The sequence below is a fragment of the Pteronotus mesoamericanus genome, unplaced genomic scaffold (genome assembly GCF_021234165.1).
Source record: "Pteronotus mesoamericanus isolate MK-2021 breed Mesoamerican mustached bat unplaced genomic scaffold, CSHL_Meso_final contig_74, whole genome shotgun sequence".
Taxonomy (NCBI): domain Eukaryota; kingdom Metazoa; phylum Chordata; class Mammalia; order Chiroptera; family Mormoopidae; genus Pteronotus; species Pteronotus mesoamericanus.
Window position 1 is genome coordinate 29,332,548 of NW_026555247.1, and position 14,958 is coordinate 29,347,505.

Genomic DNA, 14,958 nt, shown 5'->3' on the forward strand with positions numbered 1-14,958 from the left:
CATTAGTGAAAACATTCATCTTCCTTTAAGAAATCATTATTGTCCTGGCTGGTGTGGCTCAGGGGATTGAGTGCCGGCCTGTGAACCAAAGGGTTTCCAGTTTGATTCCCAGTGAGGGCACATGCCGGGGGTTCCCTAGTGGGGGGCATGCTAGAGGCAACCACAGATTGATGTTTCTCTCACTTTCTACTTCCCTTCCCCACCCTCTAAAAATAAAGTCTTTTAGAAAAAGAAGTTATTGTTTTTTTAATAGTCTAATATTTTATTTGTAATGGATATCTCTATATTCAGTAGTAAGTAGTGCAATCCATTGGCCATTTCTCCCGTAACTGTTAAATATATCTATTGTTAAAAAACAAAATTCAGCTGAGTAAATTTGAGAATCTAGTGCTTTATTCAAAAATTCACAAGTGGATCAGCATCATATCTAGCAAACAGAAAGGAACTCCAAGGAGCCACGCTAAATGGAAGACTTTAATAGGAGAAAGCGGGGGGCTGGGAGGTGGGGCAGGGACATCCAGCATAGAGCAGATTGTTTTAGGCAAAATCACCCTCCCTTAGGAGAAGGCAGGGAGTCTTATCAGGCAGATTATCTCTCCAGTGCTGACCAGGAAATTCCAGTTTGACTGGTTAAAGGTTACATTCCTGGGAGAGACTGACACTGCTATTAGGTTAGATATAAAGTCTTGGTTTGTTGCCTTGGGGCTTAGCACCTGACTCCATTTGGGTTTTTTTTTTTTTTTTTTTAATACTATTATTCTGAAGAGGTGATAATTAAAGTAAATCAGAGTTGATTCCTAGTGAATAGGTAGCCATTGAGATACATGAAGGAGCCAAGTATGCTGGATGTAGCAAATAATTTGTTTTGAACCTTGAGTCACGAGTGTAGCATAAAACAATGACAAATGTTTTTGATACCAAATAAATAACCACAGGAGGGCTCAAATCTATCTCCTCATTTCACAGTCTATTAAGAATATATAAAATGTAATGTCATATAATCAAAGCTGCCACTCCTTGTGCTATCGCTGAAAGTTCTTTGGAGGCTTCCTCTTAGAAGACAAAATCTATTGCCTTAGCCCCAGAGGCCAGAATGTTTTCTACTGAAAGGCATATTCAAAACCCATCCAAAGCATCTGAAAAACAACCCTTTTGTACCCATAATCCATCACAGGTCCTTAACAGGGAGTTGTCTCTAAATGCCATTCAGGTTTGGAGGCACCTGCTCTAACTGGACCACACAGAGCTATAGGGCTGTGATTTATAATAAGAAATACATATTTGGTTTTCATCCTGTTTCTGGTATAGAGCTCCTAAAACCCTTGGAATTTCTTAAGTGATGAGGGTGATAAAGGTGTTTTTATGTTAATTAGGTGACTTTCAGACCCCACTGAAGAATAGGGATTGGTTGCTATGAGAACCAATCATGTGACTGGAGGGCAGGAACTTTCAGGCCACCCCTGACCTTTAGGAAGGGGAGAGAGGAAGGAGGTTGAATCAGTTACCGATATTCAGTGATATAATTAATCATGACTTTATAATGAAGCCTCCATTTAAAAAAAGATTCAAAGAGTTTCCAGTTGACAAGCAAGAAGAGGTGTTGAGAGAGTACTGTGCCTATACTCTCCCACATTCAAGGACATGGAAGCTCCACACTTTTCCTTCATATTATGGATGCATCTCTTCCATTTGGCTGTTCCTGTTATACCCTTTTATAATAAAAACCAGGAGTCTAGTAAGTACAATGTTCCTCTGAGTTCTGCAAGCCACTCTAGTAAATTAATCACACCTGAGGAGGAGTACCTGGCAACCAGCAAGTCAGAAGCACAGGTAACAAGCTGGACTTGTGACTGATGTATGAAGTGGGATGTGGTGGGGAACCAGACCCTTAACCCGTGGACTCTGATACTATCTTCAGGTAGACAGATGGTTGTTAGAACTGAGTTGAATTGTAAGGACACCCAGTTGGTGTTCAGAGAATTGTTGGAAGTGTGGAAATCCCCTTCCATTCCCTTGTGGAACTGGGTCTAGGAACGCAAAGTAGGGGCTCTCATTTCTGAAGAGCGGTGAAGTCCCAGGGCGGTAAGCCCAACTCCAAATCCAGTGAGCACAGGTCAGAGCAATTCCATTTAATAGTGTGATGGATATTGGTACAGGTGGGCTATGTGTGTGAAAGAAAATAATGTATTCTATTGTCTGCCTATTTCCCATTATGATCTTGGAACAGCTGGATTTACACTATCTGTATTTTTAACTAGGTCACCTAAAGATATTTAGACATAAAAACAGTGTGTGCACACACAAACATACACCCTCACGCCTTTTCATTTAGATGACTCTTTGTAGGCCTCTATGTCTTAAATCTGTTGGTGAATAACAGTCATAAGCTCTACTATTAAATTTATAACCCCTCTACTTTTGTTGCTACACATTGTTAAAAATTGCAAAAAAATCACACAAAAATTGGTTTTATTGTAACCCTGAAGCTTTAACACCCTTATAAAGGGCTGCACACGAGGTTTCATTTGGGGAGATTTACCTGAAGCATTTCACCAAGTAGGAGCCTATTTAAGAAAGTGTTTTAAAGATTAATAAAGCCTATATAGCTTCACCATTAAGTTTCAGTGCTGGTTGATTTTATTGGATTGGGTTTTTGTGGTCCCTCTTGCAAGGAAAATTTATCTTCAAAGGCTTCTGAAACATGACATAAAATATAATTAGCATGATCCAAACACTGCTTCCAGGGGCATACTTTGGGTCCCACAGGGCACTGGGTACTTCATGAGTGAACATTGTGGCTATTTCTCTAAGGTTATTTCCAGTTGAGTCTCAGACCAGAAAGGGCCTGGTTTTGGAAGATATAGTTGCAGATAAAGTTAATGTCCCTTATAGTTCTCCTCAGCTTCCAAACAGGTACACATTGCACATATCTGGGATTTGCTTGCTGGTTTTTTATGAAGACATAGTTCACATACCATTAAAATTCACCCTTTGAAAGTATATTATCCACTCGTTATTACTATATTCATAAAGTTGTACACTCATCACCTCTTTGTAACTCAAAAATCTTTTGTCACTTTTAGTCCCCTCTCCCCTTACTTCCTGGCAACCACTAATCTACCTTTTGTCTCTTTAAAAAATCTTTCAATATCCATTTTTTGGCCTTTAATTTTTTAAAAATTCTTGTTTATTCTCTTACAGTTGTCCCAATGGTCCTCTTTGCTCTCTTCCATCCCCGCCCCTGCTCCCACACTAAATCTCTGCACTGTTCTCCGTGTCCATGGGTCATTCATACTTATTCTTTGACTAATCTCTTCCCTTCCTTCCACCATTCTCCCCTCCCCTTTCTCCTCTGGCAGTGGTCAGTCTGTTCCATGATTCCGTGTCTCTGCTTCTGTTTCGCTCATTAGTTTATTTTGTTCATTATACTCCTTTTATGTGAGATCACGTGGTGTTAGTCTTTCACTGATTGGCTTATTTCACTTAGCAGAACAGTGTCCAGTTCCAACCATGCTGTTTCAAAAGGTACAAATTCCTTCTTTCTTTCTTCTAGGAGTATTCCATTGTGGAATTGTACCAGTTTTTTGATCCACTCATATACAGATTGGCCCTTAGGCTGTTTCCAGCACTTGGCTATTGCAATGTAAATTGCGCTGCTATGAATATAAGGGTGTATAGGTTCTTTGGAATTGGTGTTTCAGGATTCTTAGGGTATATTCACAGCAATGGAGTCACCAGGTAGAAGACATTTCCACTTTTAATTTTTTGAGGTAACTCCATACTGTTTTGCACAGTGGCTGCACCACTCTACATTCCCACCAAGAGTGCAGTAGGGTTCGTTTTCTCTTCATCCTCACCAGCACTTGTTGTTTGTTGATTTTTTAATGATAGACATTCTGACAGGTGTGAGGTGATATCGCATTGTGGTTTTAACTTGTGTCTCTCTGATGTCTAGTACATTGAGCAGTTTTTTATATGTCTGTGGGCCATCTGTATATCCTCCTTGGAGAGGTGTCTATTGTTTATTTTTAACATAAACAATATTAACTGATTATCCTGTAAATATTCTGTAGCTTGCCTTTTCACTTAATGATATAGCTTGAATATTTTAAAAATATTTGTTCTTATGACTCAGTTTCATATTTTTAAATTCCTGCATTATATCTTATGGTTTATATTCACCTATCAATAGATCTTTGGTTTGTTTCTATTTTTTCACTTTCATTAATCATGCCTTAATGTATCTTCCTGTATTTAGCAGATATCCTTTTGTGCCTGTCTTTCACAAGTTCTCTGACATATACTTAACAATGTACCCACTGAGTCAAAGGGTATCAGCATTTTAAGAGATACTAGTAGACTCTAGAACATATTGTTAGCCTAACCCTAAACATCAGGCTTCAGCGTTTGTTTTACTGCCATTGACCAAGCAAATAGATCTGGCTTCTCCTTCACTTGTAATATCGCTGAAGTCTGTTGCTTACAATAAGAATAGTGATGACTTGACATTGTTGAACAGCCACAGTCTCACTTGAGAGATAGAGAGAGAGAGAGAGAGAGAGAGGATCTTATATACAGAAACCTAGAGGAAAATGTCTCATATGTCCTAGAATTCTCCTGTACTGGTATGTGTCTCTCAGCTTTCTATGGAAGGAAGCATTCTGTAGGTGTCACTTCATAAAATGTCTTGGGGTTGTTACTCTTAGGTGCAAACCAGAATTTCCTGGGTGTTATATATACTGTCAAAACGACATTTGGTCATATGAGCACGCCATAGAAGGATGGGAACTTTTTCTGCTGACCTAAAGACCCTCTAGAGGTCTGTTATATCCATACTCATCCCTTCAGTTTTTACAGCAGTTTCTTAAACATGCATATTCTGATACTCATGGCTTTGCACACTTTATTCTGTATGTGTTATTTTATCATCCATCATGCTAACTCTTTTTTTTTTTACAAGACTTGGTTCATGCAACTGATCTCAAGGAATCTTTAACTAGCCCCCTTGGGCTAGGAGAGACCCATTGTTTTTGTGCTCACAGTAACTGTGCTTCACCTTCTCCCCTCTGTCATAGAATGGAAATTACTATGCTCTATCCTATAACACACACAAATATGCACACACACATACCCTTCCTCCACTGGTCAATGACTTCATGAAAATGCAGATCATGTTATATCAATTTAACTTCCTTGGGTGAACTGTCTCTTTAGAACCTGGGAAGTTGCAGGGCATAACATGGCGGTTAGGAGAATAGGCTTTTAGACAGACAGGACTTTGGATCCTATTTCTAGCCACTAGTTCGGTAAACTCGAGCCATCTATAGGAATGATCTGGGCCTATTTTCCCACCTATAAAATGGGCCAATCTTATAAGGTTCCAGTGAAGATTATCAAGTTATGCTTAGCAGAGCACTCAGGACTTAGTAATGGCTCAATAAATGAAGTTTTATGAAAAGCAGATAATTAGGGCACTATTAAACACATCTGTGTGACAATGTCACTGCTGAGTCAAAGGGTATCAACATTTTACAACTTAAGAAGCTAGATTGAGGTACCCTGCAGCAAATGGGAAGGAGGAGCCCCATGAAGAAGCCTTCTTTTCCTGTGTGGGGATATGTGTGTTTGTGCCCTGAAAGCCCTGTGACTCTCTGGCATGTTTCCCATCTGGAGTCTTGTCTTCCCCATCCACATGGCCCTGTGCAACCCAGTGAGGCTGTACATGTCTGTTTACAGCTCTTAGCACCAATACTCTAGGATCAATATCTTTCCTGACGCCATCCGGATCAATCATGATTACACCAAAAGTACTTGGATACTATTCAGGGTTTTGATCTTATTTTTGATGATATTGAAACATAGCATCTCTCGGTTTTCACTTAGCCAAAGCCTGAATAATGTTTTTCATGGCTCGGAAGAGCTTTCTCGGGACCAGCAAGCCTTGGGACTCTGCCTACTTTTTCTGGGAAAGCCTGTGAGCCGCAAATTGGCCAGTTTCCCCAGTTGGCTGTCAACATGTCATGAAAGTAAATGGTCATTAAAGATATAAAAATATCACCAGGGTTAAGAGATTCATGTTAATGATATGACTTGGATTAATAGCAATGTTTTTATACAAAGCTTGATTATTTCCAACAAATTTAGAAAATTATCCCCCATTTTATGCTTGTTGTCTCCTCTATTCAGAAATATAAGCAGTCATCCTGTTTTGCCAGAGGATTTAAACGTGATTCCTCCAGCTCTGGCCAGTGGCTCAGTTAGTTGGAGCGTCATCCTGTGCACCAAAAGGTTTCAGGTTCAATTCCTGCCCAGGGCACATACCTAGGTTACAGGTTCAGTCCCTAGTCAGGGTGTGAGTAGGGTGGAGGAGACCAACTGATTGATGTTTCTTTCTCTCCCTTCCTTTCTCAAAAATGAATGAACATATCCTCAGGTGAGAATTTTTTTAAAAATTGAAATTTAAATGCTATTGTTTCCTGCAACATGAATCTATTTTTTCTCAGTCTTGCCACCCCTAAACTTTGTAAATATCTACAGTTGGAATGTTTCTCTTTTTTAAAAAGACTTTTTGAAAGGCTCTCAGAAAATATTTTAATGATCATTATTATTTATGTTGCCTGTATTGCTATGTAAATAATCTTAGACTTTTCTCCACAAGAACTCTTACAATTTAACGTGTCTTTAAAAAATATGAATAAGGTTAAAAGGTACTGATGCCTCAATGAGCATTTCTGTGCTTTGGGAAGGAAATGTGAGCGCCAAGCTGAGAATGTGTGTGTTCAGCCCAGTGACAATATAAAGGATGTTTATAAATGAAACAGTCCTACAAATGGCTCCACACTTTGGAGGAAGAAAACAATTTGGTGAAGTGAAAGATGTTAAATGTTTTAATTTTCTCCTATGCCAGTAAAGTCTTGTAAAACAAGGTGACATATTACATTTTTCTATACTATAAGGGCTTCAAGATCCTGTCAACATTTTCATTATGAACTCTATTTTCAGAGCTTTATAACTCAGCTTTAAGAATTCACTCTGGCCTGACATTTGAAGTGCAAGGTCTTACCTGGGGAACATGTGTTTCACATGTTTTAAAAATTATGAGTTTATCCATTCCTCAGTTTGTAATAAGTAACCTTTTCATACTTTTTCACTTGGCTTTTGTGTCTCAGAAATTGGAGGCAGAAGGCTTACATGTGGTAGGTCAATGGTCGGGGGGGGGCATCCTACAAATGTGGTCAACACAGGTCAGGACTGGCAATTGTCATTACTAAGACTCACATTCATACTAATTACTCAGCTCATCCTACAAAAAGCAGAAAGAATTCTACGGCACTGTACTTAACATTTTACACTAGATGCTCTGCTACCTGAGGAGTATACTATGTGAAATCTCTGCAGACAAGACCCTGATTGATTGGAGAATTCTTAGTCCCCAGAGTGTTTATTTTACATTTGTATTATTTTGTGGATGGTGTAAGACCTTTTCTTTAAGCTTCATAACATTCATTCTAATCTTGTTGGCTTTTTGTTAAGTCTTCTTTGTGATTTCATGTGTGTGTGTTTTCTTGCTAACATATTTAGCAGTCAGTAGGTTTTCAGTCAATATTATTTAATAATACAGACAGCCTTTTTGCACTTTCAAAGGTCTGCAGTTATCTCTGAAAGAATTGCTTTTTTGAAAGTAATTAGAAAAAAGGGAAGAAAGAACAAAGAAACAGCACAGAAAACTACATGCTGCCCTTGAGTCATCAGGCTTTGAAATGCCTTGAGGACAAACCACTTAGTATTACTTTGCAAAAAGAACAAATGAGGACTATCCAAAACAAAACCTGGAGTACCCACAATAAAAAGTGTGGTACTAAATCTTTGGGTCTAAGTTGTTTCAGAGAATTCTAGGAGATCACCACTTTCTGGTATATATTCAGCATTGTATCTGTTCTGCTTGATTGCACTATGTCTTTATACAGCCGTCAAATTCATGTTAGAATGTGAGAAGCACACAGTGTTTAATCCCAACACCTGCGTTGATTGTGTGAGGACAAACTTTGTGCCAGGTATCTAAAAACATTATTTATACCCTTCACAACCACGCTGCATGCAGTGGCCTTCCTGCAGTAGGGAGCCACGGGACAGTTTAATGAACTTGTCTCCACAGTTATGAGTGCCCAGGACAAGTTCAGAGCCCAGGTCTTTCAGACCCCAACCCATAGTCCCGTATTCTTTCCTTCACGCCATCACGCTTTTCTCTATGTCTACAAAGACACCTGCCTCTATTTTGCTTTTCTATCAGAATCATGCTCTGCCTAAATCCGTAAGTGGGTTATACTTTCCAGTGAAAAATGTTAAGATATGAAGACTGGTCTTCCAATTAAAAGAAAAAAAAAAAAACACACACAGGAAAGGACTAAAGGACTTGACATGGTCCAAGTTTAAACAAGGAATCTGACTTCCTTTTCAGTTTCTCTCGCCTCATAGTCATTTCTCTCTCCCTTTTCTCCATCAGTCCCTTTGCAATGAATGGCACCCAGTCCACCGTATTGTCCAGGCCACGAATCTAGGCAATACAATTTCTCTCTTGAGCACTCCCCCATTTTCACCACATTCTAACCTAAATTCTAAATTTAATTCCAATTCTAAAACAACAAGTTGTGTCCAGTCTTACTGCAAAACATTTTTCTCCTTTTAAATAGACCTATTTAGTAGATGGCTTTTTAGTTCACAGCAAATCTGAGCAGAAAGTACAGAGAATTTGCATATGCTTTACTCGCCCACACACTCGCAGCTTCCTCGAGCGTTCACATCCTCCATCCATACATCTGAGAGATACACTGGTAACTCATGGGTCTACACTAACACACCATCATCACCCCCAAATCCAAAGTTTACCTTAGGGACCACTCTTGATGTACATCTGTGAGTTTTGATAAGTGTATAATAAAATGTGTAATCCCTGCAACCACAGGTATTCTTTAATGGCTCTTTATTTTTACTTTTTCTAGAGTGCCATATCACTGGAATCACACAGTATGTAAACTTTGCAGGCAAGCTTCTTTAACTTAGTAATATGCATCTAACATTCCTCTATGTCTTTCAATGGATTAATAGCTTATTTCTCTTTAGCTCTGAATGGTATTCATTGTCTGGCTATACCACTGTTCATGTACCCATTTATAGACTAAAGGACATCTTGGTTGCTTGCAAGTTTTGTCAGTTATTAATATAGCTGCTGTACACACCCATGTGCAGATTTTTGTGTGTAACTAACTTCTTCTGTTCATTTGGGTAAATACCAACAAATGCAATTGCTGGATTGTATGGTAAGAGTATGTTTAGTTTTATAAGAAACTGCCAAACTGTCCTCCAAAGTGAATGTCCATTTTGCATTCCTACCAAAAAGGCATGGGTGTTCCTGTTGCTTCACATTCTTCTCAGCAGTATACCAGATTTTGGTGTTAGTAATCCAGATTTTGGCCATTTGAATAGATGTGTAGTGTTATGTGATTGTTGATTCAATTTGCAATTCCCTGATGACATGTGATATGGAGCATCTTTTCATATGCTTATTTGCCATCCATGTGTCTTCTCTGGTGAGGTGTCCTTCAGCTCTTTAGCCCAGTTTTCTTTTTTAATTGAGATATAATCGACATATTATATTATATTAATTTTAAGTGTGCAACATGATTTGATATACTGTATTTTGCTGGGTATAATGCACACCCATGTTTTTGTGCACATTATACACAGGATTATTATACTCATGGTATATAATTATTATGCCCATGTATAATGTACATCCTTATTTTTCCCTCAAAAATTTGGGCAAAAAAGTGTGCATTATACACAGCAAAATATGGGCATGTGTGTACTGAGAAATTATTACCACAATAAATTTAGTTAACATCCATTATCATGTACAGTTAAATTTTTTTCTTCTGATGATAACTTTTAAGACCTACACCTAGTAACATAAAATACAGTAATGTTAATCATAGTCACCATTACATCCCTAGGACTTATTTATCTTATAACAAGAACTTCGTATTTTTTGGTCATTTTCACACACTTTGCCCACTCCTCCTTTGCTGCCTTTGGAAGCCATCAATCTTTTCCTTGTATTTATTTATTTATTTGATGCTATATATAAGGGAGATTTTGCCCAGCTTTTAATTGTTATTTTCATATTTTTGAGTTTTAGGGACATTCTTGGTATATTGTGAATGACAGTCCTTTATCAGATACATATTTTGCAAATATTTTATCCTAGTTTGTGGTATGTGTTCTCATCCTTCTGACAAAGTGCCTTTCAGAGAGCAGAAGTTTTTAATTTTAATGAGGTCCAGCTTATCAATTACTCTTTTCATGGATCATGCCTTAGATATTATATCTAAAAAGTCATCATAGTATCTGAGGGCATTTGGATTTTCTCCTATGTTATCTTCTAAAAGTTGGACAGTTTTGTGTTTGACATTTAGATCTATGATCTGTTTTGAGATTTTTTTTTGTGAAGGGTGAAAGATATGTGTAGATTTTTTTCATGTACATGTCCTGTTGTTACAGCATCATTTGTTGTAAATACTAGCTTGTCTTGATACTTTTGTCTTTTTTCCTTTGTCAGAGGTCAGCTCTCTATATCTGAAACTGTTTATTGTTGTATTTCTCTCTTTCCATGGCTACTGGCACCATCCAAACAGAAGCTTCAGTCATCCCTTGACTGATTATCCTATAGGTTTATTAATTAGCTTGCAATCTAGTTCACACAAAGAGGCCAAAGTTATGAAGAAATTATTTGAAGTAGTGGTTGCTTCAGCAGCACTAAAATTGGAATGATACAGAGAAAATTAGCGCGGCCCCAGCTCATGGATGACATCCACATTCAGGAAGAGCTCCATATTTTTTTTTTTGAAAGAAAAGATCAACAACAACAACGATTTTGAAGTTGGTTAATGGTTTCCCACTGTTTTTGGAATCAAATATAAACTGGCTGATGACCTAGGAGCTCTGCCTAATCTGGCTTTCTTCTCCCATCCCTCTTCCCTTTCTTCCCACTCTTCCTCCAATGACCAGCCCTTTCTTACCAGTTTCCTCACAGTGCACCGGCCACATAGTCTTTCCCACTTCTCTGGTCTGGGCCCACCTCCTGCCACATCAAGACTTGGAATATGGAGCAATCTCCTAGAGACCCTTATCCTAGTACTCCATGGTTAAGCTCATTCCTATTCATTCTTCGAGCCCTATTTACATGTCACTTTTTCTGGGATATCTGTGGATATTTTTTAGGTTTCACTGCCTTCAGTGTTCTTTATAACAATTGCAGATTATAATTTTATCATTATTTCTTTAGTATCTGTCTCCTCACTAGAACTGAAGCTTCGAGAGTGTGTGTGTGGGGGCGGGGGGAGGACTGTGTTCGTCATCTTCTCTGACGTGGTCACAGCAGGCACAGTATTATGGTGGCCTGGTGTCCTATTGTCCTTCTAGGACCACAGGCAGTAACTGACTTTGACTCATCCATAAGGGGTGAAAACAGAACTGCAGGACTGAATACTGAGGATTAGTATACTGATTCCTGGACCCCAGGACTTCTCTGCTTATCCAGGAGTCAAGTAATCAAATTATGAGTCAAAAGACTTTAGTTATCGGTGCACGGAAACAAGCAAGACAGTAGGGATTTGGAGAGTCACAGAATCTTGGATTTTGACAAAATAAAAGTCTGCATGTCATAGCCAAGGTTTTTTATAATGATATTAAACCCAGATCATTAAAGGGTTCAGAGTTCATCTTCCTTCCACATCCTCTGTTTTGCTTTCTATAGACAGTTCCTGGAAGCTAGGATAGTCTGTGGGCCTGATTGAATCAGAATCATCTGGGAAGAGCTGAGCCCAGCCTGGCCCCACATCACAGCCAACACATGCACACAGACTTCAAGCAAACCCTGAAGCAGGCGTGAAGTGGACAACATATATTGTCGTTTCTTTTTTAATGCAGTAAAGAATAATTCTCATTCACATAAAATGAATTAAATACTTAAAATATTGAATAAATTGACAGTTATTTTTGGTCCTATTCAATTTTAAAAATAAATTATTTATCAAATTAAAAAGGAATATGACCCAGCCTCTGGTTAGCTGACATTGCTGAATTCTCTAGTGTCTATCCCATAGATGGCACTAGGCTCCTTGCAGAAGTCGGGTGTAGTCACAGTTTTCTACCCTATCCTGCAAGGGTGGACAGAGAAACTAGACTCTTCCTCTACATAAAAGCACTAGTGAGTCAGCATCCAGAACCCAAAGTCATGCTGGAGCATTTTACTTTCACTAACATGGGGATATAGATGGAAACATTGTACCAGAGACACCGCCAAGGAAGTTGTCTCCGTGCTTTTCTATGTATTTGAGGGGAGTGGGGATTTCTTCAATATCAAAAGCCTCTTGTAATATCGAACTATTCTCTCTCTCTTGTTATCTCTCTCTCTCATTTTAATTGATTCCCCAGTGTAGTACTTTTCAAATTTGGTGTATATCAGAATCTTCTGGTGGAACATGCTAAAAATACAAGGCATTGACCTACTTCAGTGAGGCTGTTTTCTTGACTGGCTCTGCTGGTGGTTCTAATATATACTAGTGTTTAATATGTATACAGTGTCAAATATGCACAGACACAATAGCACTATGCTCTGTTACTTTATGATACTGCCCCCCTTGTATTTTTCTCATGTAGCTATTTATTCTGTGGTACCTTCTTTTTACTTAGTATAGATGAATACTTTTTGATTATTGGAAGCTACTATCTATCAGAACCTCTTTATTAAAATATAATGACAACCACATAGGTAAATGGTGATTTTATCAATTCATACTGAACACTCTTGGTTTAAGAAATTCATGGTAACATTTATTCTTTCAAAAAACATTCCATTGTTCCATGATTAAAAGCAGCCAGTAAACCATGAATATCAGGAGAATAATAGCCAGAGATGTATATGTGTGCATTGTGGGGCAAAAGCAATTTTTTTTGAAAGAGCCTGATTAAATGCATCTCTGTGGACTGCCATGGTTTATGACAGAAGTGATGTGATGATTTGTGTTAGAGGTTTAATAAGTTTAGAGATGAAAATTTATTCTGCTTTCATTTTCTTCCTTTTAGCTGATAGTTAATGTCTATGGTACTACATCAAAGAAACTTCCAAGGGAGTTCCTAATTAGAATATAATGTTGTGGGCAAAAGTATGTCTCTAGGGTTAGTATCAGAGCTGGCTGTATTCTCTGTTTAAAGAGATAAGAGCTCAGATTAAATAAGACCCTCCCTTCAAGGAGGATTCAGTCCAGTAAAGCTTAGGATCCTTCAGTGTTTTTGTTTTGTGTTTTTGTTTGTTTGTCTTTTTATGTGCTTGTTTATTCTTTATAGTAAAGTATCAGTGGAAATAGAAACACCCCAAGGCATGATTTAGGATCTTATTTGAGTTTTTTTTCCCTCTAATGTTTAAATCATTGTAGCACAATACTTGTATTGCTCTGTCTTGCTTCTCCTGAAGATTCTGGCTTCAGTACACATTCGTGTGTATGCAAATATTTTCATTGTGAAGAAAATGAACTTTGCAAATTGGTCAGTTGCCTGGAGTTCAGAGTGCTATGGATGTAACTCCTTGAAGGTGGATTGACTGTATGGTAATAGATTTCCATACCAGGATACTGCAAACCTTTTATACTTGTAATGGGAATCACATCCTCACCACATCCTACAGGGGCTGCTGGAAAGAATACTATCACTTGGGAAAACTTTGCAAAAGGAAATTACAATTTCAGAGGAAGAGCCTGGATTTAAGATCATTCAATCCCAGAAATCCATAACTTCTGTATTACAGTCTATGGTTTCAGTAAGTTATACATCTGAACCTAAGATTCTGGTCTTCTAACTTTGAAAGTTATTGAAAAGTTTTAATGTTGAAAGTTTTTATCTTACTTTATGAATACACTACTTCAATTTTGTGATCTGAGTGTCAGTAAATTGGTAGCCAAAGGGGGTCACCCTTGTATTTTGTCTTAATTATAAATTCTTTTTAAGATGATATATTCACCAAATATATTTATTTGTCTTCCCACCAACACTGCAGGCACTGATAAAAAAAAATCACAGGAATTGAAAGAAACAACTCCTAAAAGTAAAGAAAAAATAGATGAGGGCATGTGTAGACAGGAGATTGCAACTATTTGCAGAAAACAGGAGTCAGATCCAAGAGGAGAGAGTTCATACAGTTCTGAAGACCAGAAGTCAGAAATCAAGGTGTCAGCAGCATCCCATTTCCTCTGGGAGCTTTTGGGGAGCTTTGGTCTTTTCAATATCTGTTGGCTCCAAGTCTTGCTTGGTTTGTGGCTCTACCACTGCAATATCTGACTTCATAGTCACATTGCTTCCTTCTCTTTTGGGTGTCTTCTTCTCTGTATATCTGTCACAAGAGCCTCTCTACATCCTTCATGTAAGAATACTTATCATTAGGTCTGGGGCCCACGTGGATAATCCAAAGATGATCTCAAGATCCTTAATTGCATCTACAAATACCTTCTCTCTCTCTCTCTCTCTCTCAATAAAGCAACATTTACAGGTTCTGTGGATTAGGATATGGATAAGCCTTTTGGAGAATGGACAGAGGGGATAAACCCACTACAAGTAGCAAAAAGTAGATACAAAGTAAGAGAGAACAATGAAAGAACATCCCAGGAGAACTCTTCTGCATTGACCTAGAGATCAACCAGGCCAGATTTGAAGCAGAAGATGGGCTAGGTGTCAGATCTTCAGGAAAAAGGGGCTTGATAGATTTGATGGAGTATTTGAGGGAGAAAATAAGGTCATTATAAGTACAAATATTTTTTAAAAAAGAAAAAAGAAATATGAATGCTTAGAAAAATTAAAAGTTAGACCAAAAAATAAAAAGATGGTTGTTGTGCACTACTTGGCCCATCA

At 38.1% G+C, this 14,958-nt stretch overlaps 1 protein-coding gene and 1 pseudogene across 1 annotated transcript in view; both read left to right on the forward strand.

Moving 5' to 3' along the window:
• The window catches only part of DCC (DCC netrin 1 receptor), a 1,009,790-nt gene that overhangs the window by 380,452 nt on the left and 614,380 nt on the right, over positions 1–14,958 (forward strand). The window lies entirely within an intron of this gene.
• Positions 10,798–10,895, forward strand: LOC129078949 (uncharacterized; annotated as a pseudogene).